At 38.3% G+C, this 21,838-nt stretch overlaps 1 long non-coding RNA gene across 5 annotated transcripts in view; it reads right to left on the reverse strand.

The window, feature by feature from the left end:
• Positions 1-7,651: 7,651 nt before the first annotated feature.
• LOC109555334 (uncharacterized) overlaps positions 7,652-21,838 on the reverse strand; it is a 192,171-nt gene continuing 177,984 nt past the window's right edge. For all 5 annotated transcript variants that reach the window (XR_011565132.1, XR_011565131.1, XR_011565133.1 and 2 more), the window contains one exon: positions 7,652-11,978. This is a non-coding gene — a long non-coding RNA (uncharacterized lncRNA). The remainder of the gene's footprint in view (positions 11,979-21,838) is intronic.

Consider the following 21,838-nt stretch of genomic DNA (forward strand, 5'->3'; position numbering starts at 1 on the left):
TAGCAGGGCTACCCACACTGTCACGTATCTTCCAAAATATTTTTTACCAAAACTGGAGGCTTTTATACCCTCTCAAGGAAGAAATGGCCTTGGTTGTTATTGTCTTAATGCTTTATTTTGCTTAAGGATTTTTGAATGTTTATATCTCCTGGTAAAAAATATTTACAATAATTAAAAATATAAATATATCCTGAATTTATTTTCTTGTTTCTCAAAGCAATATAAATACAATGTTTGGCAAATTCTCTCCTTAAGGCTCAGAGGATTCAGAGAATGGCCTTCTGTGACTAGAATAATTGATTGGAGAGTATGTTTAAGTAGACCTTTTGTATTTTCAGTGAACCTTATGTAACTAGCCATGCTGAAGAGCAGTGGAGGGGAGAAGGGTTGGAAGAGGAAGCCCTGAGCAGGACAGCAAAACAGTACAGTGACAGTTTGGGCCTTGCACTCAGATCTAGTCTCATACTTACCAATGTAGTTTTGAGCATGGTTTTTCACCTCTCTGTGGTACTTTATTTCTTCTTATGTAAAATAGAATTAGTGATATCTTTTTGCAATGATGAGTGGGGGTGGGAATATAAGGATTAATGGGATTATTTGTGTAAATTGCTTGGAACAGATGTGGGGTATGCTGAATGCTATATGAACTGTAGCTGTTGATAATGATGTTAACCTTGACAAGGATTTAAAAAACATAGTTAACTAAAGGTACTTAACATTTTATATTGTCAATAAGGATGTTGGGGTTTGCAAAAGAAAGTAAAGCTACCTGATCTCAAGGTTTTCAGTGGCATGCTAGAGGGAAGTCACTTTTCTGCTTTTTTTTTTCCCCTCTGCCAAATAGGTTGGGAAACCAGATGACTTTTGTCCATGCCCTGATCACTAATCTATTGCATTTGCTCTTATTTCCAAATATAAAACTGTTGAAATTTTGTATAATACCTAAACTGAATAAAGTTATCCTAAAAAATGTAGAAAAATACTTTGGAATTGGTCAAAACTGGATTTGAAACCTATTACTAGCTATGTGATCTAAGGCATGTTACTTAACCTAATTGAACCTCAGTTTCTTAATCTAATATATAATAATTAATTTGCAGGGTGTTCATGAGGATATTGTAAAGTGTGTGTTATAAGCACGCTATAAATTACAGCTATCATTGTTAGTTCTTGGGACATTCACCGCATGACAGAAACAACAGCAGGCCCTGGTGGCTGGGAGGACTTCATGGATCCAACAGCAACCTGAAGAAATCCTACTCGGATGGATATAATACAACCTGCTAAGTGTCCTAGCACTTATCAGGTTGTATTATCATTGTCCGTGTCTATGGCTCTCGTCTACCAGACTCTAAATTCCTTACAGGCAAGGACAGTGCCTTATTCATCTTTGTATTCGCAGTGCCTAATCCGGTGCACATTGTAGGCCTCATTAAATGTTTGTTGAATGAAAAAATGAATCATCAACAGACATTAATTGGGCGCCTGCTCTGTGATCTCCATGGGCTCATCTTGTCCCCGCCAGTTGCCTACAACGTCCAAGCTGTCTTCAATATGCTTTCTTCTGAAGCTCACTCCTGTCTTCTAATTCTTTTGCCAAGGACTTTTCTGTGTAGTGCAAAGACAGCAAATATACTTCATCTCAAGTACCATCTCCAGTCAATTGATAGTACCTGTCTTTATTATGTTCTATAAAAACAGTTCTGAAGCCAGGTGTCAACTCAGTATGAAAGAGGATTATAACTAATTAGTGATGTTTGCTGGGGGTGGGGGAAGGGGATTAGCAGCATACGTGCCATATATATGTCATATTTAATATTGTGTTTTCCATGAAATACTCTGTTTCCATGCCTGTATTTTAGTCTTGGCTACTTGCAGATGTTGCATTGCTGCTGCTGCCACCACTGCTGTTACTACACTACACTTGCTACGAGTTGTTCCTTGGGTAGGACCAGAGTGATCATTGATCAGAAACTCATCCTCACAGTCTGGGGTTTGCTCCTGTTGCTGGTATTCACAGTTTTCCCCTTTCAACTTTACCTCAGCTAACCCCTTACCTACATTAACAGGTAGGCCTTTGGTTTATGTTCACCACTCAACAGGCTCATATTTCCTTTTTATTATTTACTGTGATTAATCATTGCTTCATGAGAAGCCTTCTATTAGAAGATGTGACAACTAGAATACAAGTTAAACCATTCCATCAAGGCCCTACAGTGAATCATATAAGCTCCCTTTTAATATAGGAGAAAATTGAGCATACTCACACACTATAAGGCAAGGGAGAAGGGAGATATTGTACATATAGGAGAGAGATGATAACATATGGCTCTTAGAACATAGGCGGAGGGCTAGCCTTAGATCAAAGGAGTTACCTCTTTACTGGGGCATAGTGATAAGAATAGGAATTAGAAACAGTACTGATAAGGGTGTTGGAGATTTTTAATTGTAGAGGTGGGTGAGAGGAAGCTGACCAGGGACAGGATTACAGAAACAAGAGTCTTAAGAAATATCCAGGCCATATCAAAGTGAGCAACTAGTTTGAAACTTGATTAGAGACTCAGGAAAAGAAAAGGTAATCTTGGGCCATTGTCACAAGTAGCATTTGGTCGCCTAGAATTGATTTTGCTTGATTGAGGGATAGGGGCTTCTCAGGTGGCTCAGTGGTAAAGAATCCGCCTGCCAGTGCAGGAGCCACAGGAGATGAGCAGGTTCGATCTCTGGGTCGAGAAGATCCCCTGGAGGAGGGCATGGCAACCCATTCCAGTATTCTTGCCTGGAGAATTCCATAGACAGAGGAGCATGGTGGGCTACAGTCCAGAGGGTCACAAAGAGTCAGACATGACTGAATGAGCATGATTGAAGGATGGACAGCTAGCAAGAGAAGAGTTAAACACCAATGGATTTGAGTATCCAGATTGTATATGGAAGGAAGGTCAGAGTCTACATAGAAAAAGTGGCCTTAGTATGATCAGGATGGGTGCTGAGTCTTTGGAAAATGGTATGATAGGATCTATATCAGAGACTGAACTTTGGAATGGTAAAATTTAAAAACTGGAGTGATCAAGATACCCATGATGCTAGGATGTCAGATGGTTGTTTACTTGGGTATTGAAATGACCCAGGATTATAGCAAAAGCTGGATTAGGAATGAACACTGAGGGCTAGATAAAATAGGTTTCAGTGACTGAAGAATGATCTGGGGGTGGCACATGACAACTGTACAGGTGCAAGAGAAGAAAGGATGCAGTGGGTGGAAATTACTAGAAGATGCAAAAACTGTTGTTTTCCATTGCACTGAGGTTTTGGCTGGCAGAATGCACATCTAAAATGATTCCCTTCTCTATCAAGTGCTTATTCTATGCCTGACATTTTGCTGTGTGCCATATGTTTCTCCCTTTTGGTCTGTCACATATCCTGTGTGAAAATAAACAGCAATCCCAGGTGAGGGTTAGGGTTAGACTGCTGGCCCTTAGCACTGGTGCAATCCTGTTGCCATCTCCTAACTCTTTGAAAGAGCAGAAGGCTGGTCATCTGCAAGTGTCAGAAAAAGATTTAGGATCAAAATTTCCCCTTGACCTTGATGTAGCTTGATTACATGGTACATGCTTTTGTTGGCTGTGTTCCATAATATGCTTTGGCCTCTGAACCTCTGAGTTGAGGAGTGAACTAGAACTGTCCTTTAAAAGACAGGCACAGTTCCTTAAAAACACATATTAATTCAGAACGAGACACAGTCCTATTATCTAATTGAGCTTTTAAGATAAAGAGTAGACAAAAGAAAGCCCACATCAGTGGATGAATAACAAAACCACTTTGTAAAAGCCATTTAGGGTCAGGATACATCCAGTTTAGTGGCCCTGTTGTAGATGTTCCCTGTGTTGTTGGGAAGGAGGGCTGGGAATTGATGCAAAGAAATAGCCCTTAGAACTTGGAAGGTAAAGTTTAGGGTGAGTCTCTGTGAGCCCTCTGACACCGCATGCAGTCCTTTTTCTTTTGTTATAGTCTTCAAACGAGTCAATATTCCAATGAAGGTTTAGAGCCAGTGTGTTAGAGTGACCAGGCCTTCAGACAGCCTATCCCCTCCTGTGGGGGCTGCTGTATATTTATTCCTCAGGAGAAGCTGGTAGAAGACTTCATGAAGGAGAAGAAAAGGAAAAAAATCAAAGGATGACTACAGCCTCTCTTCATCTCAGCTTTGCAAAGCATGACTCAACAGAGAGATCACATTCTTGAAGACTCTCCAGACCACAGGTTGCTCTTTTCAATTGCATACTTAGCCCTCTCAGTTCCTTTCTGTTTTTAGAAGTTGTACTCTATGTGTATATATGAACTATCACTTCCCATAAAAAGGACCTCATGTAGTCAAAAACTGCCAGATCTCCAATGCTGAAATATAGAATATAGGCCCCCAGAGATGAGTTTTAAGTTTCAGCAACATAAAACCCCAGCTTTATGGAAGGAAGGCAGTTAGTTGACTTGAAAGTAACCCCAGCCCCTGTGTTTATAATCCTTTTTCCTTCAGTCCCATGACTGAGATATACTGATTAAAGCAAATAAAAGCCATAACTTTCTACTTCCTCTGGCACTGGGAGTTTTTCTCCTTCACTATCACATCTTTCCATCTGTTAAAAACCAAGGAGGTATGAATGCTAAGGTTGGGGTTGAATTTGTCATAATTACTGCTTTAGTTGGGGAATACTCATATTAATCAGCCTAATACCAACTCCTATCTTATCTCCTGGCAGCCACCACAGACACTAACCACAGCCAGCAACTGGACCTCAGCCCTGGGATTTACTCTTGATGTCTCAACTGATTATGAAATCAGTAGGAGAGCTTGTATCCCTTTCTAACTTGCTCATCAGAGATTTTAAGATTTGCATACATGTGGTATGTAAGGACACAAATCTTAGGGGTTAATAGTAAACTGTCAGGAGTCCTGGTTACTTTTTGTCTCTTGGAAATGGGAAAGATAGGGTATGGGAAAAGTGGAAAGTCTTATACCTTTCAGATATTCTCAGTGATTGCTCAGGACACCCATAATCACATCTTCTGATGCCTTATCTTATATCATGCCTCTCCTTTCTTCAGAATCGAAGTACACTCCTTGCTCTCTCTAGCCACTTTTCATTTCCTGCTCCACGCTGATGGGTTTTAGCAAGTGTTTTTTCTTTCCCTTCCCCCAGGCCATATGTCTGTAACAGGCCCCAGCTGGGAAGAGCCTTATTGTGAATGACTGAATGAAACTTCAATGAATCTTGGGAGTGACCTCATGTTTCTCTCTGGATATGTGGAGAGAAGGAGTGCAGTGCAGAGAGGAAGGAGAGGGAAACTATGATATCCCATTATAGAGTAACAAATGCTTGACATTTTAGTGGGTATTAGACCTAAAAGTGTACATGATTGAAGGAAGCAAACCATGATCTCTGCTGTTTGTGAGTGAAGATAGGAATGAACTCATTTCCTTGAAGAATGAAGGGAGGGAGGGAGAAGAAAGAACTGAAGGAAGTCATAAAATCCTTTACTTAATTGGAGGAAGCACTGAGACTCACTTCATGAACTTGTACTTTTTAAAGGTAGATTGAAGATAAGTTGTTGTGCTGCACTATTTCTGTTGCTACTCGTGAGAGTCACTACCAGCCTCTCTTCTCAGGTAGGTCTGCCTTTGTGGAGGTTTCTGTTGACCTTTATAAAGAAAGATCCCCCAAAAAAGTTTGCAACTTAGAAGAACTCTCTGGTTCAATGACAGGGTGTTAAAGGGGTTGAGGACAGAGGAAATGACACAAATAGTACCATATAGCTCCATTTTTATTTTATTTTCTCTTTTTAATAGGATTAATGAATGGGCCAGAAACCGTGGGCAGAATGACTTCAGGCAACCCCAAACACCAGATATTGGCATAAGGAAACAGTACAATGAAAAGTCAATACTTGGACCTTTGTCATTCCACAAAGCATGATGTACTATCTAAAACAAAAAAGAAGAGCTGCTTTGGAGAAGGGTTTTAAAAGATTGTTTCATCAGAAGAAAGATTTAGAAGAGGGAAAACTTCCAGTTATATAAGATGGGCATTTAGCTTTTAAAGGCATCTGTCCCCTGTGTAGGTCATTGAGATTGATACCAGGAGCAGACTGTGGCTGCCAAAGACAGTTTAACTAAGTGGTTTCATGCTCCTAGAGAGATGGTGTCACTCTCTTGTCTCTCACTTTGGTGGATATTCATCTGCAATGAGTCCAGTACCTGAAGGAGCAAGAGAACAACAAGTATACAGGGGGACAACAGTATGGCCTTCTGAGTGAAGATAGCAGCGGAAAATGTCATGAGATTGACTGCATTGGGCTGGGCTTGTTCTTTTAAAAAAAAAAAAACAAGTCTTATTTTTGATGATAAAAGTAACAGGTGGTCATAGTTAAAAAAATAAAGTGAAAGGTATAAATTAAAAAGTAAAGAATATGATTTTACAACTCAAAATCTTATCATTTGCATGTTTCCTTTTACAACTTTAAAAAAGTGTAACAGTTTAAAATTGACATTGTACTTGTTAATCTCCAACTTGCTCATTTGAAAATAAAGAAGCATTTTTCCATGTCATTAGAATTACTTAAAAACACTATATTGTGTCACATAATATTTCATAAGAAAAATCCACCAAGCAACTGAGAGCTCTTTTCAGTTGTTGAGAAATCACATATACAATCAACAGCATACAGAAGATTTAAACAACACAAATTACAAGCCTTACAAAATGTGAATGGAAATATATACACTTCTGACTTGAGTTACAGAAAACACAATTCATTTGAAGTACATTTGGAATGCTTGCAAGAATTGATTCTTGGGAGAAAGAACAAGATGGCAGAGAACAGGATGTGAAGCTCACCCTCTCTCATAAATAAAACAAAAATACATCTACATGTGGAATAATTTTCACAGCATATCTATTGAACACTGCCAGAAGACCTCTGACTGCTAAAAAGGCAAGAAAGTCACAGTGTAACTGGGTGGGAAAAAGGAAAGCAAGAAAGGAGTCAAGATGGGACCTGCATCCCTAGGAGGGAACTGTGAAAGAAGAAAGGGAGTTTCACAGCCTCAGAGGAAAATGCAATAGCCATTTCTCTGCAGCCAGAGCAGAGGGAGAACTGCACAGATGGTCAGTGCTGATGTCCTGCACTCCTCAGCCTGACACGCACATCTTCCAGTGCTGGTGGAGGCTGGATACTGAAACTCGGGCTTCAGAGATAAAACCCTGTGAGAGGACTGGGATAGGCTATGGGTAGACAGGCTGGGGGAGGAGTGGGAATCCTACCAGGGTCCAGCCCTGGTTGGATCCAGGGATTCCCTCAGGATGACGGCGTTGGCGATTAAGGGATAGCAAAGGCTGAGAGATTTATTAGAGGCTCAATAATAACTGGTTTACGTGGGAAATCAATAAAGTTCGTGACACCAAACTTGCTCTGACCACGGAGGCCGCAGGTGCCCTCTCGAATAGCGGAAGGTGCCCCACCTTAGGCACCTTCTCGAGTGGGTCTTAGAAGCCCAGGCAAATAAGTGGTCACAGAGGACCCCCGGGCTCCAAATTATTTTGGCATGAAGGAAGAACAGAAGAGAAAAGGAGGAAAAGGAAACAACGACACAGGGAGACCAAGCTTCGGTGAGCAAGGCCCATAGCTTTATTTTCAACGGGCTTTTATACTGTAAGTTGCACATAGAGGATAATAGGGGGTGTGAAATCATGCAAAGTCAGCAGTCTTTGATCCTTATTGAGACCAGGCTTTCTTTTCTGTAAATTTATGGTATACAAATACAAAAAGATTTACATCATCTTCTGGCCAGAAGGCCTATTAACATTTTATGACTCTGACAAAGGTTTGTCAACCATAAGACTTATTTTCTCTAAGAGTAATTATTTTAAAGTTTGGCGCCATCCTCCGAAGGTGTTAGATAAAGTTACATTCCTATAGGGCAGAGGTGCAGTGGGTTTACAACAAAGGAAAGAATTTATTACCTTAAGGGTCTAAAGTCGCTAACACCAAGGCCACTACTAATTTTTTCTGCATACCAACTATATTAATACACATTCAAGGATACAATACAGGGGATGTGGAAACTTGGCAGCAAGCATTGGCTCATCAATGAAATCTAGTTTTATTCTGACAGCTTCTAACTCTCTGAGAGGCTCTAAGCTATTTGAATATCTTAAGCTTCCCGTGCTTCTCAAAGTTGGGAGACCGTAAACAATCGTATGCATAGCTGTAGGAGTCCAGGTAAACTTGTCAGGCAAGTTTGCCATCTGAGGGGTTTGTGAACTAAAACACTCTTGTCACACCCAGGAACTTTATTAACTGGAGCTGTAAGTTAACTCTTTCAGAGAGACAGATGGTGGTGGGGGACAGCCCCCCATAAAAGAGGTGTAGGTGAGAGCACAAAGCAGTAAAGCAGGCAGACTCTGGATTTGGGGTAGACGCTCAGGCAGGCCCAGAGGGGCACCCCTCGAGTTCTGGCTTGCCTTGCCCACCAGAAATCTCCCACATAATCTTGTTATGGGTGGGGACTCCCGTGCTGGCTCCCGGCAGAATCCAGTGCAACTGTGGCTGGGAGTGTAAGCGGAGGAAGCCTGGGCCACCTTAGAGTCCAGTTGCCATTGTTTGTGGGGTGTATGAGGGGAGGGATTGCACTGGATTATAGACTTTTTCCCTGTGTGAATGCTCACAGAGGGCAGGACACTACCTACACAGGCTCCAGGGACTGTTGCAAATCACTACCACCTGCCCAGAAACCAGGAGTGGTCCTGGGCCCCTGCTGACACCCATCCAAACTCCAGGAGTGGTTGTACACTCATGTGCTACCATCATATGTCCCAGGCATGCACCTGAGCTGTCTGCCTGAGCTGAGAACCCCAAGATCAGGCACCCACCACTACATCTGCCCACCCCCTATCAAGGGGAAAACAGCAAAGGCTGAGGAAAGGGGCAAAAGACAATTCTCCAAGACCACAATCGATGTATCTCCTAAACTTAGGTAAATATAGGTGAAATGGAGCAGAGGAACCACTCCCAGTTAAAAGAATGAGCATTTCCCTGAAAAAAATTAACAATAAAACAGGCCTCTTCAGTATAACAGACAGAGTTCAAAAGGGAAATAATGAAAATATTGAAGGAATTAAGAAAGGCTCTCTACAGAAATGCAGAGTACTGTAAAAAGGAACCAGAAACTATAAAGAAGAACAAAGAAAAAATAGAAAACTCATTTTGCAGAGAAAAGCTCAACTAAGGCCAATGAAAATCAGAATGAACAATGGAGAAGAATGAATAAGTGACTTGGAATATAGAATAATGGAAATCATCCAATCAGAATAGCAGACAGAAGGCCAAACTGGGGGAAAAAAATGAAAGCAATATAAGAGACCCATGGGATAATATAAAGTGTGCCAAACTATGCATAATAAGGATTCCAGGAAAAGAAAGAGAAAGGGGGGGGGTCGAAAATATATTTGAAGAAATTATGCCTGAAAACTTACAAAACCTAAAGAAGGAAACAGAAATCCAGGTACAGGGAACACAGAAGATGGATGCTTGTTTATCCCAAACAATATAAACCCAAGCATATCTACACCAAGACATTTTAACTGAAATGGAAAAAGTTAAAGATGGGATTCTTAAGGAAGCAAGAGAAAAACAGTTAATTATAAAGGGACCCCCATAAGGATAACAGTTGATCTCACTACAGAAATGTTGCAGGCCAGAAGGAAGTGGAAAGATATATATTCAAAGTCCTGAAAGGGGAAAATCAACAATTAGGATACTCTACCCACTTAGAATAGGAGAGAGGAAGAATTTATCAGAGAAGCAAAAAATAAGAATATAGCAGTACTAAAGGGAATACTGGAAGTTCTCTAGAAAAGAAGTAAAAATCCATAGGAAAGGGAAAATCATAACTGGAAAATAAGTCAATACACAGATTTGGAAAAAAGAAAATGTGTAACAGTGATAACCACAATGAACAGCAAGAAAAAAAAAAGATGTAAAAGAGGACATCAAAATCATGAAATTTGGGGGTAGACAGTAGGAAAATGTAGATTTTTTTCCCCCAGAATGTGTTTGAGCCTATTGAGACTACTAGTCTAAGGTAAGTAGATATAGAAAGGGGTTTACATATTTGACAGAGTAACCGCAAATCAAAAGCATACAATAGATTAAAAAAAAAAAAAGAACATAAGCATTATATGAGAGAAAATCATCATGCCACAAAAGGAAAAATAGAAAAAGAAAGGAACAAAGAAGAAACATAGAATCAATGACAAAACAAGGTTTAAAATGGCAATAAATACATAACTATCAATAATTACATCAAATGTCAAGAGACTAAGTGCTCCAAAAGAAACAGAGTAGCAAATTGGGGGAAAATGTGAGCCTATGACACGCTGCCTACAAGAGACCCACTGTAGGGCAAAGGACACGCACAGATTGAGACTATGGAAAATATTTTATGCAAATAGAAATGATAACGCGGGTGTCACAATATCATATATCAGAGAAAATAGACTTTAAAACAAAGGCATGAAGAAAGATAAAGGAGGAATATATAATGATAAAAAGATAATATAGGATTCTCTACTCATCAACATATATACACCTAATATAGGAGCACCCAAATACGTATCAGACCTAAAGGAAGAAACTGACAGGAATATAATAGTAGGAGACTTTAACACCCCACTCACATCAATGGAAAGATCTTCCAAACAGAATCAATAAGGCAACAAATATTAAATGATAAAACAGACTTGATATTTTCAGGACATTACATCAAAAAAAAAAGAAAGAAAAATACACATTGTTTTCAAGTGCACATGGAACATTCACTAGGATTGACCACTTACTATCGCACAAACCAAGCTTCAACAATTTAAGAGTACAGAAATTATTTCAAGCATCATTTCTGACCACAGTGGAATAGAACTAGAAATTAACCACAGAAAGTGAAATGAAAAAAAAAAAAAAAATGATTACATGGAGACTAAACAACATGCTACCAAAAACCCAATGGGTCAATCAGTTCAGTTCAGTTGCTCAGTCGTGTCCGACTCCTTGTGACCCCATGAACTGTGGCTCACCAGGCCTCCCTGTCCATCACCAACTCCTGGAATTTGCTCAAACTCATGTCCATTGAATCAGTGATGCCATCCAACCGCCTCATTCTGTCGTTTTTGAGACTGCATCCAAGTACTGCATTTCGGACTCTTGTTGACCATGATGGCTACTCCATTTCTTCTAAGGGATTCCTGCGCACAGTAGTAGATAAAATGGTCATCTGAATTAAATTCACCAATTCCAGTCCATTTTAGTTTGCTGATTCCTAGAATGTCGATGTTCACTCTTGCCATCTCCTGTTTGATCACTTCCAATTTGCCTTGATTCATGGACCTAATATTCCAGGTTCCTCTGCAATATTGCTCTTTACAGCATTGAACCTTGCTTCTATCACCAGTCCCATCTACAACTGGGTGTTGTTTTTGCTTTGGCTCCATCCCTTCATTCTTTCTGGAGTTATTTCTCCACTGATCTCAAGTAGCATATTGGGCACCTACCGACCTGGGGAGTTCATCTTTAAGTGTCCTATCCTTTTGCCGTTTCATACTGTTCATGGGGTTCTCAAGGCAAGAATACTGAAGAGGCTTGCCATTCCCTTCTCCAGTGGACCACATTGTGTCAGAACTCTCCACCATGACCCGTTGTTCTTGGATGGCCTCACAAGGCATGGCTTAATTTCATTGAGTTGGACAAGGCTGTGGTCCGTGAATGGGTCAGTAATAAAGAGGAAATTAAAAATACCTTGATTGATTTGCATATATTGAACTATCCTTTTGAACTTGGGATGAATTCTACTTGGTTGTGGTGTATGATTTTTTTTATGTGCTGTTGGGTTCGGTTTGCTAATGTTTTGTTGAGAAACTTTGTAGTATTCTACATGGGATCTGAAACAGAGAAAAAAAGGGGGGAATATTAGGTAAAAACTGAGTAAATTTGCATGAAATAGCTTTAGTTAATAATGTATCATTTTTACTTTGCTAATTCTAAAATATGTATTATAACAATGAAAGATTTTGTAAAACACGGAACTAGGTTGAGTATATGGAAAATTTCTGTACCACCTTTGCAATTTTCTGTAAATCAAGAATAGTTGTAAATTAAGAATTAATTAAAATTCAAGGTACTTGCTTAGTGGCTCAGTGGTAAAGAATCCACCTGCCAATGCAGGAGACACAGATTTTATCCCTGGTTCAGGAACATCCCATATGCCACAGGACAACTAAGCCCATGCACCACAACTACTGAGCCTATGCTCTAGAGTCTGGGAGCCACAACTAACAAAGCTTGAATGCTCTAGAGCCTGTGCTCCACAACAAGACAAGATACCCCAATGAGAAGCCCATCCACCAGAGTAGCCCCCACTCTCCACAACTAGAGAAAAGCCTGCACAGCAACAAAGACCCAGCACACCCAAATAAAAAAATCAAAAAGAAAAAATAAAGTTCAAAAAATAATTGATTCTCCATTAAAAAATTATTTACTAATTTATAGAATTGGTATCATAGCATCCATGTTGTCAGGCTATATTGCAATTAAGTTATATGTTAATAGGGTAAATAAAACATCTACCTAGAGGGTAAATAAAACATCTACCTATATTTTGCAATTAAAAACAAAAATATATGGATCAAAGAAATCATAAGGGACAAATTAAAATACTTAATGTTTAAACATAATGAAAATACTACATATAAAAAGCATGATGAAAGCGTGGTTTGAGGGAAGTTTACAGCCTTAAATATGTATATTAGATGGCAGGGTGAAAATTAATCAGCTAGGTATCCAACTTACAAACATAGTAGGAACAACGAGGGAGGAGGGAGCAGAAGTAAGAAGGTATTAAAGGCAAAAGCATAAATTCATAAAATAGAAAATAAAGACAAAGAAGGTCAATAAAATTTCACATTTCTTTTAGAAAGCTAATAAAATAGACAAAAATGTGGTAGATTCATCAAGATGAAAAGGTACAGGGAAATAATATGAAAGAAAGGGAAAACAAAGATGAAAAGGGAGATTAAGAAGAGTAAGGAACAGTTTCAACAATTTATGTGAATAGGATTGAAAATTTAAAGGAAACTAAAGAATTCCTAGAAAAATGTAACTTAACAAAACCAATTCAAGAACAATATAGGAAATCTTGTATAGTCCCATAATATATTTAGTTATTAAAATCTTCCATGAAACCCAAGTAAATGCTTTCTACCAGAAATTAATTTCAAATAAAAATACATAGATAATATTGTATTATGCAAACACTAATCAAAAGAAAGTTGGAGAGTCTACATTAATATAAAAAATTAGACTTCAGAAGAAATACTCAAGATAAAGATAGACATTACATAATGATAAAGACGGCAATTTACCAAGAAGACATAACAATAACTGAAGCAAGAACTGAGAGAACTGCAAGGAGACAGACAAGCCCACAATTATATCTGGAGATTTCAATACTTTACTCTTACAGATTACTAGAGAAGCATCACACGTCCTGATCTCAAACTATACTACAAAGCTATAGTAATCAAAACAGTATGGTACTGGCACAAAAGCAGACATACAGATCAATGGAACAGAATAGAAAGGCCAGAAATAAACCCACACACTTACAGTCAATTAGTCTATGACAAAGAGGCAAGAACATACAAAGGGGAAAAGACAATCTTTTCAGCAAGTGGTACTGGGAAAACTGGACTGCTACATATAAAAGGTTGGAAATGGAACATTCTCTAACACCATATACAAAAATAAACTAAAAATGGTTTAAAGATCTAATTGTAAGACCAGAAACCATAGGACTCCTAGGGGAAAACATAGGCAGGACACTTTGACAAAAATCATAGCAGTATTTTTTGGATATATCTTCCCAGGCAAGGGAAGCAGAAACAAACAAATGGGACTGCATTAAACTAAAAAGCTGCACAGCAAAGGAAGCCATTGACAAAATGAAAAGGTAACCTACTAAATTTAGGAAGAAGATATTTACAAGTCATATCTAACAAGGGGTTAATATCTAAGATATATAAATAACACCTACGATTGAATGGTAAAAATCTCCCAAATCAAAAAACAGGCAGAGAATTTAAATAGACATATACACACACAAAAGAATGAAATCTTGTCATATGTGACATGGGTGGACCTTATGGGTATTATGCTAAGTGAGATAAGTCAGAGAGACAAAGACAAATATGAGTTCATTTATGTGGAATTAAAAAAAAAAAAGCTCAAAGACACAGAGAGTGGACTGGTTATTGTTGGAGGGGAGGGGTTTGAGGGGTGAGCAAAATGGGTGAGGGGGGTCAAGAAATACAAATTTCCAGTCACAAATAAGGCTTTTGGATATTATTTACAGTATGGTGATAATAGTCAATAATACTATATTTCATATTTTATAACTCAGTGACAGAGGGAATCTAGACTTATTGTGGTGATCATTTCACAGTGTATACAAATACTGAATCATTATGCTGTACAGCTGAAATTAATGTTGTCAGTTATACCTAGATGAAAATTTAGACCATCCACTGGATCATCGAAAAAGCAAGTTCCAGAAAAGTATCTATTTCTGCTTTATTATGCCAAAGCCTTTGACTGTGTGGATCACAATAAACTGGAAAATTCTGAAAGAGATGGGAATACCAGACCACCTGACCTGCCTCTTGAGAAACCTATATGCAGGTCAGGAAGCAACAGTTAGAACTGGACATGGAACAACAGACTGGTTCCAAATAGGAAAAGGAGTACGTCAAGGCTGTCTATTGTCACCCTGCTTATTTAACTTATATGCAGAGTACATCATGAGAAACGCTGGGCTGGAAGAAGCACAAGCTGGAATCAAGATTGCCAGGAGAAATATCAATAACCTCAGATATGCAAATGACACCACCCTTATGGCAGAAAGTGAAGAGGAACTAAAAAGCCTCTTGATGAAAGTGAAAGTGGAGAGTGAAAAAGTTAGCTTAAAGCTCAACATTCAGAAAACGAAGATCATGGCATCTGGTCCCATCACTTCATGGCAAATAGATGGGGAAACAGTGGAAATGGTGGCTGACTTTATTTTGGGGGGCTCCCAAATCACTGCAGATGGTAAAAGACGCTTACTCCTTGGAAGGAAAGTTATGACCAACCTAGACAGCATATTAAAAAGCAGAGACATTACTTTGCCAACAAGGGTCCGTCTAGTCAAGGCTATGGTTTTTCCAGTAGTCATGTATGGATGTGAGAGTTGGACTGTGAAGAAAGCTGAGCACCGAAGAATTGATGCCTTTGAACTGTGGTGTTGGAGAAGACTCTTGAGAGTCCCTTGGACTGTAAGGAGATCCAACCAGTCCATCCTAAAGGAGATCAGTCCTGGGTGTTCATTGGAAGGACTGATGTTGAAGCTGAGGCTCCAATACTTTGGTCACCCGATGCAAAGAGCTGACTCATTGGAAAAGACTCTGATGCTGGGAAAGATTGAGGGCAGGAGGAGAAGGGGACAACAGAGGATGAGATGGCTGGATGGCATCACTGACTCAATGGACATGAGTTTGGGTAAACTCTGGGAGTTGATGATGGACAGGGAGGCCTGGCGTGCTACAGTCCATGGGGTCGCAAAGAGTCGGACACAACTGAGTGACAGAACTGAACTGAAAAAAGTTTAACAGAACAGTTAGCTAGAAAGTTAATAAGACATAAACAGCACTAGAATCAACTTGTCTTAACTGACACTTGTAGAACACTATACACAATAGCAGTCAAATTCATATTCCTTGCAACTGTACATGGAATGTTGCCCAAGATAAACTATATCCTAATTCATAAACTAACAGACTGGTTTTGTTCACTTAGCAATATGAATTTAAAAGTTCTCCATGTTTCTTCATGGCTTGATAACATTTCTTTTTTATCCCTGAATAATGTTTCACTTTGTGAATGAACGACAGTTTATCCGTTCATCTATTAAAGAACATCTTGGTTCCTTCCAATTTTTGGCCATTATTAATAATGCCAATATAAACATTAATGTGTAGGTTTTGGTGTAGTTCTAAGTTTTCATTCATTTGGATAAATATCTAGAAATGTGATTGCTGGATGGCACAATAAGTCTATGTCTAATTTTGTAAGAAACTGCCAAACTCTTCCATTTTGCATTCCCATCAGCAATGAATAAGAGTTCCTCTTGCTCCACATCCTTGGCCACATCTGATATAGTCAGTATTTAGAATTTTAGCCATTCTAACAAGTATGTAGTGATACTGTTGTTTTAGTCTACAATTCTTTAATGACATGAGATGTTGAGCATCTTTTCATAAACTTATTCTCCATATGTAACTCTTCTATAGTGAAATGTCTGTTCATATTTTTGGCTATTTGAAAATCAGTTTATTTTCTTATCATTGAACTCTAAGAGTTTCTTCTATATTTTGGAGAACAGTTCTTTATAAGGTATATCTTTTGCAAATATTCTCTCCTAGTCTGAACCTTCTCAGTCTCTTGACAATGTCTTGCAGAGCAGAAAATTTTCATTTTAATGAAGTCCAATTTATCACTTCTTTCTTTAATGAATCATTCTTTTGATGCTGAATTTAAACAAGTCATTGTCAAACCCAAGGTCATTTAGATCTTCTTCTATGTTATATTCTAGAATTTTTATAGTTTTGCGTGTTATGTTTAGGTCTATGATCCATCTTAAGTAACAATTTTTGAAGCATATAAGGTCTGTGTCTAGCTTCCAATCAAGGCTTTCCATATCAAACCTCAAATGACAGGTTGCCAGCGTTTTTCTGTACCCTAAAATTCCAAATTGAAAAGACTGAATCCCTAGTGAGTGTAGCCAAGAGTTTAAGGGCTCCTTTCCTTAACTCAGTCCCTATTGACAGGATAGATATTCTACTGCAGGTGTGTCAGACCTTGAATACTGGAATTCTGACTTCTCCCCCTTGTCCCAGCTTTCTTATATAGGTCAGAGGTTTCACAGAGGGAAATAATAAGTCTGTACTTCAATAGACTACCACTCCACCCAGTACCCATAGTAGTTTTTCAGAGTTTTCCTAGGGTTAGAGGCAATCCACAAGAAAGTGAGCATGAAATCTCCATGAGCAAATGACTATGTGAAACAGAGTGTACACAAGTCCAAGGACAGTCTGCAAATCATTAGTTCCTCTCAATTAAGAGCAAGAAGATAAACCATAGACAGCTAGTTCACCAGAGAGAACCACAGAAAGATATAGCTAAGAAGAGAGAGGCCTCCTTGAAGTAGAACAACTCCCAAAGACAGCCTTCAACAACTATCATTTCATGAATTTAACTGGATTAGATTAATGAGAAATTTATTCCTCAGAGCATTGTTTAAAACATTATGACAGTCATCTAGTAATTAGTGGCACCTAATAGGTGATGTATAATGATATATAAATCAGTTTAAAAGAGAGTTCAGAGAAAGAGATAATCAAAGAGAGCACTGCTAAAATTTGTGATCCCAAAGTGACTATACATATACTTGAAACTTTACCCTCTGAGGAGCAACATCAAAAGCTTCACAATTTAAGTAACAGACTTCTTTAAAACAGCCCATCAAAAACAACAACAACAACAATAAGAAAAGAACAATAAAAAAGTCTTGGAGAGGGTTAGAGGTTAGAATCCAGTAACTGACATATTCCTTAATATGGCTAGTTTTTCAAAAATAAAAAATTATGAGACATCCAAAAAAAAAAAAAAAAAAGACCATGTGCCTCATAAACAGGAAATAAAGCAGATAACAAAAATTGCATGTGAGCAGGACTAGATGTCATATTTGACATCAGAGACTTCAAAGTAACCATTAGTTTAAAGAAATTTTGTTCAAAATATTAAAGGAAATGGGAGAAGAGCAAGATGGCAGCATAGGAAGACTCTGAGCTCACCTCCTCTCATGAAACACCAAATCTATGCCTACATATAGAACAATTCCTCCTGAAGAAGCCCTGAAGGCTGATTAAACAACTATTTCACATAAAGGACCACACAGAAAGAAGTAGGAAAGACATAGATATGGTATCCATGAGAACCCTACCCCCTTTCAGGATGAGATAGAGTAGGGAGGGATATAGCTGAGTGGCCTGAGCATACACCCATGTTAGGACACAAACACACACACAAAACACGAAAACAAAGAACCAAAAATTAAAAACAACAACAAAAAAACGTTTATAGGGAACCTAGATTATACAGGAAAAAACCCGTTTACTATTTTAGAGCTTCTGCCAAATGGGCAAGGAACTGCTGGAGCCCTCTCTGGGGTCAGAGGCACTGGTCTGTGCCATTGTTGAATCCCCCTGAACTACTCCCAGTCCACAGTGGCTCTAGCTCTAGCCCCAGCTATCCAACCAAGGTGACCTCTGGCTCAGTGTTCCCTAGGGACTTCCCCAGCCAGGGCTGCTCTAGCTGCAGCTGACCTGTCAAAGTCACTAGACACAAGCAGTCTATACATGGGACACTTAATAACAGGGCCACTTCTTCAAAACCAGGAGACTTAGATGTTTCACATAATTCACAGAAGCAGAAACAAAACTCAAAATGAAGAGACAGAAGAATATGTTCCAAGTGAAAGAACAGAATAAAACCCCAGAAGAAAATCCCAAAGAAATGGTGGTAAGTAATTTACCTGATATAGAGTTCAAGGAAATGATTATAAAGATGCTCACCAAACTTGGGAAAAGAATGGAGGAAATCAATGAAAAAATGTAATAAATATTTAGAAAATATAGAAAAGAACCAATCAGAAATGTAAATACAATAACTGATATAAAAATATACTGAACAGAATAAACAGCAGATTAGATGATGCAGAATAATGGAGTAGTGATCGGCAAGATAGAATAATGGAATTCACACAAAACAGCAAAAAGAAAAAAATTTTTAAATGAGATGACTTTAAAGGACCTCTTGGATAACATTGGACATATCAGCACGAACATTATAGGGGTCCTGGAAGGAGAAGAGAGAAAGGGGGGAAAAAAAAAAAAACTATTTGATGAAATAATGGCTGAAAACTTCCCTAACCTGGGGAAAGAAACACATCCAGGTACAGGAAGAACAGACAGTCACAAAAAAGATGAACCCAAAGAGATTCACACCAAGATATGTTATAATTAAAATGGCAAAAGTTCCAGTTTCATCCACCTCATTAGAACTGATTCAAATGTATTCTTTTTAATGGCTGAGTAATACTCCATTGTGTATATGTACCACAGCTTTCTTATCCATTCATCTGCTGATGGACATCTAGGTTGCTTCCATGTCCTGGCTATTATAAACAGTGCTGCAATGAACATTGGGGTACACATGTCTCTTTCCCTTCTGGTTTCCTCAGTGTGTATGCCCAGCAGTGGGATTGCTGGATCATAAGGCAGTTCTATTTCCAGTTTTTTAAGGAATCTCCACACTGTTCTCCATAGTGGCTGTACTAGTTTGCATTCCCACCAACAGTGTAAGAGGGTTCCCTTTTCTCCACACCCTCTCCAGCATTTATTATTTGTAGACTTTTGGATTGCAGCCATTCTGACTGGTGTGAAATGGTACCTCATAGTGGTTTTGATTTGCATTTCTCTGATAATGAGTGATGTTGAGCATCTTTTCATGTGTTTGTTAGCCATCTGTATGTCTTCTTTGGAGAAATGTCTATTTAGATCTTTGGCCCATTTTTTGATTGGGTCATTTATTTTTCTGGAGTTGAGCTGCTATTATACAGAGTGAAGTAAGCCAGAAGGAAAAACACCAATACAGTATACTAACGCATATATATGGAATTTAGAAAGATGGTAACGATAACCCTGTATACGAGACAGCAAAAGAGACACTGACGTATAGAACACTCTTATGGACTCTGTGGGAGAGGGAGAGGGTAGGAAGATTTGGGAGAATGGCATTGAAACATGTAAAATATCATGTATGAAACGAGATGCCAGTCCAGGTTCAATGCACGATACTGGATGCTTGGGGCTGGTACACTGGGACGACCCAGAGGGATGGTGTGGGGAGGGAGGAGGGAGGGGGGTTCAGGATGGGGAACACATGTATACCCGTGGTGGATTCATTTTCTAAAATTATTAAAGAAAAAAAATAAATAAAATGGCAAAAGTTAATGGGAAAATCTTAAGAGAAGCAAGAGAAAAACAACTAATCACATACAAGAAAAATGCCGTAAGATTATCTGCTGATTTCTTAGCTGAAACTTTACAGGCCATAACGGGGTAACAGGATATAGAATGATGAAAGGAAAAAACTCACGATCCAGCAAGTTTATCATTCATAACTGAAGGACAGACAGACAGTTTCCCAGACAAGCAAAAAATAAAGGTGTTCATTACCACCAAACTGGCCTTACAAAAAATGTTAAAGGGTCATGTTTGGCAGAAAAAGGCCACAACTAGAAAAAAGAATATGAAAGAAAAATCTCACTGGTAAAGGCAAATGTATAAACAAATATTTAAATTTCTGATGATTTACTTAACAATAAGTAGTTAAGAGATACACAAAATAAAGACTGGTAAAAATATGACACCAAAAGTGTGTATGTGTTGGGGGGAGGGAAAGTGTAGTGCTTTTAGAATACTTTTAAGTGACTATCAGCTTAAATACACAGATATATGTAAAGGTCATTATATATGAACCTCATGATAACCACAAACTAAAAACTTACAATGAATAACAAAAAATAATGAGAAAAGAATCCAAATATAACACTGAGGAATCCATCAAAGTAGAAGGAAAGAAACTGACAAAAAAGATAAAACAACAAAAAACACAATGAAAATTAACAAAATGGCAATAGTACATATCTATTATCATTTTATCTACTTTATTTATTTATTGGGCCACGTCATGTAACACGTGGAACTTTCCCAGTCATGGATCGAAACCCTGTCCCCTGGATTGGAGGGGCAGAGTCTTAACCACTGGACCAACAGGGAAGTCAATTATCACTGTAAATCTCTATGGACTAACTGCCCTAATCAAAACATATAGGGTGGCTGACTAGGTAAGTTAAAAAACAGAAGACAGAAACTGAGACCCATCTACATGCAGCCTATAAGAGGCACATCTTATATCTAAAGACATGCATAGATTGAAAGTGAAGGAATGGAAAAAAGTTCCATGTAAATGGAAAACAAAAGAAAGCTGGGGTAGCAATACTCTGTATCACACAAAATACACTTTAAAACAAAGACTGTAATAAAATACAAGGAAGAACATTACAGAATGAAAAAAAGGGTTAATCCAACAAGAGGACACAAAATTTATAAACATTTATGCACCTAATATAGGAGCACCTAAATAGATAAAACAAATATTAACAGAAATAAAGGGAGCAATAGATAGCTATACAATAATAGTAGGGGATGTTAATACCCCACTTAGATCAATGGATAGGTCACACAGGAAGAAAATAAATACGGAAACACGGCCTTAAAAAACACATTAGACTATATAGACTTAATAGATATATATAGAAAACTCGATCCAAAAACAGCAGAACACACTTTTCAAGTGCACAAGGAATACTCTCCAGGATAGACTGCATGGTTAGACTACAAAACAAGTCTCAATAAATATAAAAAGTTTGAAATCAAGTCAAGCATCTTTTCCAATCACAATAGCATGAAACTAGAACTCAGTTGCAACAAGGAAACTAGAAAGTATACAAACATGTGGAGATTAAGCAACATACTACTCAACAATCACTCAATCAATGAAGAAATCAAAGAGGAAATAAAAAATT

Source organism: Bos indicus, chromosome X, assembly GCF_029378745.1.
Source record: "Bos indicus isolate NIAB-ARS_2022 breed Sahiwal x Tharparkar chromosome X, NIAB-ARS_B.indTharparkar_mat_pri_1.0, whole genome shotgun sequence".
NCBI classification, from domain to species: Eukaryota; Metazoa; Chordata; class Mammalia; order Artiodactyla; family Bovidae; genus Bos; species Bos indicus.